This window comes from Callorhinchus milii, unplaced genomic scaffold (assembly GCF_018977255.1).
Source record: "Callorhinchus milii isolate IMCB2004 unplaced genomic scaffold, IMCB_Cmil_1.0 Scaffold3, whole genome shotgun sequence".
In the NCBI taxonomy this organism is placed as follows: Eukaryota; Metazoa; Chordata; class Chondrichthyes; order Chimaeriformes; family Callorhinchidae; genus Callorhinchus; species Callorhinchus milii.
In genome coordinates this window covers 56265045-56269682 of record NW_024704744.1, presented here as the reverse complement: position 1 = coordinate 56269682, position 4638 = coordinate 56265045, and the positions used below count along the sequence as shown (strand labels likewise).

Here is a 4638-nt window from a genome sequence, read left to right as displayed (position 1 = left end):
CAGGACATTAGACTAATTTAAGAAAAAAATACTTGATGCCGTGATGAGAGGACGGTAGAGTGGGTATTCTGTGGAGATCAGATGAGTCGAAGGGCCTTCTTCATCTGAAGCGCTCTTCATCTGATCCTCTCTTCATCTGAGCCTCTCTTGTGACCTTGTAAACCAATGCTCTCCTGCTCGGTAGCACATTCCGATTCCAGTTGTTGCTGGTACCTTTTCAGTGCAGTAGTGCCATTTCGTACTGTAATACCCGGAAGTCTCGCTATGACCTCGATTGCATGGGAATCTTGCAACACAATGTAAAGTCTATGATAAATGACCAGTTCTCTCAGCGAGTGGTGTGGAACAAAATCAACCAGGTGCCACACAAATGCTTAAGGTTTGGAGAGAATCTGCTGAAATCACATTTGGCGTGAAATTTGATAACTTAGTTCAATTCTGGAACTGTATCAATGCAGAGCTTTCAATGACACAACTGGCATTGAAGTGGAAAACCAAATAAAGGCTTCAGTGATTAATTAGTGAAACTTTCCTTCTCACTCATTGCAATGAACCTATTGGCACTTTAAACAAACTGGTGGGCCTGTAGTGTGGAGTAATGCAGTAACTACAAGCATTTGAAAAACAAAGCAAGTTTGTTAGAAACGCAGAAAATTGATGCTTGTGTCAAAACTAAGGATTTTTAAAAAAGTTAGGTTGTTACAAGAGTGCTCCATATATAGCAAGTAAGGTGGAGGGTGCCACCCATAGATGTTTGTCAGACAAGGTACTCATTTTATGAATTGCAAAGAGTGAGAGGCTTAATGGACTAACTGGGATTTCAACCCAGAAACTTCTGGTCCCAACTCCTCTGACTGAGTTACCTCGAATGTTATGGGGATAAAAGTAGAAGAAAAGCATGATTTATAAGAGCCTCAATATAAGTTTTAGTAGGAATCAATCACAAAATCAATAACATTCTGGCCAAAATGAAGTTAAGGAGAAAGCACTGTAAAATTGATCTCATAACACCACCCAGTGAAGGGCAGCCTGCCTCTCAGTGTAAGAGGGAGACATAAAGATTGTCTTGTCAGGTGGAGTAAAGATTGAGAACACAAACCTTACGATGTTCCATTATGTGGACCATGAGAAGTGGAGTGGAGATCAGCCCTGGAGGGGACAGAATGGATGACAACAGCAATTTACATTTCTATAGTGTTTTCACAGTGGTATAATATTTCAAAGCTCTGCACACAATAGACTGGGATCCTGAACGTGTTGGGTTTTCATAAGGTGGGTTTTGAGGAAGGGAACAATTGGGACAAGGTGAAGGACTCCCAGGGAACAGAGCCAGAATAGCTGATGTTCACCCACTGATGGTGGGGAAGATTGGAGAGGGGACTTGAAGCAGGATAATGTTTGCTGAGCTGAGGGAATGGCCAGGATAGTAGATACAAGATGGAAGGTGAGTGACAGAGGACAAACGGATCCAAGAAATAAAATGAAAGGGACAAGAAAGTGTGAAGAGAATGGCTACAAATTCACCCCAGACTGAAATCAAACTGATAAGATTAATGCATCAAGCTTTTTAACAGGAAATTGTTAGAGAAACCAGATAATTTGTAGTTAGTCTCTGATTACAGAATTAATTGTCATGATTATGAATGTGTGACAGAAAAAGTATGGATACAAGTGGATTTTATGCAAGGAATTATAGTGAATTATTATAAATTAACTTGTTTAATGGAAGAGCTCAAGAGACCAAGAACATAAACCATAATTCGTCTGACAGAGTTCCATATAATTATTTTCATAGTGGAATTGGTTAAAGGTAGTTGGAAGGAAATGAATATTACCATAGTAAAGAATGGTAAAGGAGGACTGAGTGACAGTTTTACCTGAAAGCCAGAGAATAAATAACTACAACCCTTGCATTTGATATAGCCCCTCTCAGGTCAGGAGTACATCTCAAAGCACTTGACAGGATTTACTAGTTGTAGGCGAATGTGCCAGCCAATTTGCACATTAGCAATGTTTCAGAAGTACATCAGCCTGAAACTCGGCTGTGTCATCAGGTTACTCCAGTTTATTTAAACTGTGGAAGGATGGATTTAACCTGTTGCTGTTATTTATTCCTCAAAGAATTGTGTCATTATGCCATATACTACATTGAAATGAAGGAACAGGTAAACGCATGTTTGAGCATCTACAGAGATTTTGAGAATAGGAAATATAACAATTTATTCTCAATTTTGTTTGGTCAATGCATCAACGCCACTTATCCCAAACAGCCCGTTTCGGTGTTGTACTCCATGAGTCTCAACCCATTCCTTACTCTCTCCATACCCTTCTATTCCCCTCTCCCTCATGTGAAGGTCGAGCTTCCTCTTGAATGCATCTATCCTATCTGATTCAATCACCATTTTGGGCAGCGAGTCTCACAGTTTCACTACCCTCTGCGTGAAGTAACTTTTCCTAAATTCTCTTTTAGTTCCCCTATCTTATACTTGTGTCCACTGATTATGGACTCCAAAGATTTATGAGCTTGTGTTCACGAACTGGACTCCAGCTAACACCTTCCACAGCTTGGAGTTTTTTTCATCTGCCTTTAGTATGGTGGCAGGACTTATGCAGGAGAGTTTGTGACATGCCAGGCATCTTGATGATGTTCTAGACGTCCATAATAGCATGTACTGTATTATTAGTTCATTTTCAATCCACGGCCTGTCATGCAGGATAATGGATCACCACATTTCCCAAATATAGGAACACATTTTTGGAAATCTAATTCAATTTTTAAACCATGTTTTTGTTCCATTAATTAAATTGCTGAATGATTGTTTAAATAGGCTGTGGTACAGCGATTTACAAATTGCTTCTTTGTTTCTTTCACCTGACGTTTTGTAGAAAGTCTTAATGTCTCCGGTCCAAGTATAACATTTCTGAACCAAACTAGTGTGTTTTGTTAAAGAAAAACAGGCGCCAACAGAACTTCATAAGAAGGAATCAATTACAAATTGAACAACAAATGTGCTGTTGACTGAGCCAGTACATATAAGCACGTCACCGTTTAGGAGAAAGATTTGATTTACACTTTGAAATCCTGAAGGCTGAAAACATTGCTTTCACAATTCACCTAATGGAAAACAAATTGGGACTTTTTCTTTAAATAAAGACATTGAAAGGAAATCATTGACATGCAATGAGGGCTGGCTAGGATCTAGAGGCTATGCAGAAGAGAGCAACAAGGTATTGAAAGAATGAACTTTGAGCAGTGATTAGACCAGCTTTGGCTCTTCAGTCTTGAGAAGACATATCTCAGAGGGGTCCTCACAGAGGTATGAAAGGTGTTGAGAAAGTAAATCTGGAACAATACTTCTGGATGTGCCAAGGTAGCAGAAGAAGACACAGGTTGACAGTTTCAAAGAGCAATTTCAGGAAGTATTTCTTTACTCAGAGGGTGGTTAACAATTGGAAAGAGTAACAGTAAGGGTGATTTGACGTCAGGATACTGGACTTGTTTGAAAAACAACTCAAAGCTACGATTGGATCACGTTTTTAGTGTTCTGAAAGGAAGAAATCAGATGGCAAGAACTTTGAGACAGCCTCCCGAAGTGAAAGACTTGATAGAAAATTACTCAATAGAAAATTGTATTATATTGGCCTCCAATCTCCACTTTGATTTCCTGATTGGGGCCACAGTTCCTGGAAGGAGGTCAACATCTGAGCAGATTTCTAGATTTGCGATCTACAAATCATTTATGAATTTTGCAATTTAGGTCCCGTTGCCTGTGCAAAATAATTGGTCAACCAAGCTTAAGAAGGATACCACAGCATTACAATGTTAGATTCCTTGTTTACAACAGGTGCCTTGTTCACTATATATCCTTTCACAGGGATATGTGGATCCTTTGTATTTCAGCATCTTCTCAGCCTTTTGGCTAAGATCAAGTGTAATATCTGTTCTTATAGGTTAATTCTGGGTTGTGCAGTACCTGGCAGTGAGCTCTGCCTTTGAGATCTCGAAGCGGGATGGTCGCCGTTGTTCTGACCCTCCTCATGATTATTTATTGGCGGTAGATGCAGCAGGAATGCCAGCCTCTGTTTGTTGGAAACAGGATTCTAGCACAATTCTCAGGAGTTTGATCCGCCCTCACATTGAAGAGCAGAGAATCTGGAATACGGACCTACCTTGAGCCCTTGGTCACTGGCTCAGACCATGCTTGCCCGGGTCAGAGAGGCAATCCAGGAACATGACTTGATTGAGTGGTTGTGATGCAAAGAATCTGGTCCGCTTCATCTTTTGATGATTTGGGACCCAGATTTGAGGGGAAAAGGGTTGCCTGGGGAACAACCTAAGTTTCCATTTGAGGAACGTAATTCGGTTTAGCGGGGGGTAAATGGGCAAAACTTTGCTCACCCCAAAAAATGTGGATCCTTTGTATTTCTGCAGAATCTTCTTTTGTTTGCAAATGCACCTTCAAAGTGTTTTAGTTCCGATGCAAATCACTTTTGTCAATGAAAATATCAGGAAAGAATTCAATGAGCTGCTAAGCTATAGGAAATTAATATTTGTTTTATTTTGGTGCCTTGACGACCCGATGCCCTAAATGATAGCAGGAAGGATGCTAATGCCTGATTACATGCAATACAGACTCG

General features: G+C 40.2%; 1 pseudogene; it reads left to right on the top strand.

Moving 5' to 3' along the window:
- The first annotated feature begins 3900 nt into the window (after nucleotides 1-3900).
- Nucleotides 3901-4036, top strand: LOC121848614 (annotated as a pseudogene).
- The last annotated feature ends 602 nt before the right edge of the window (nucleotides 4037-4638 follow it).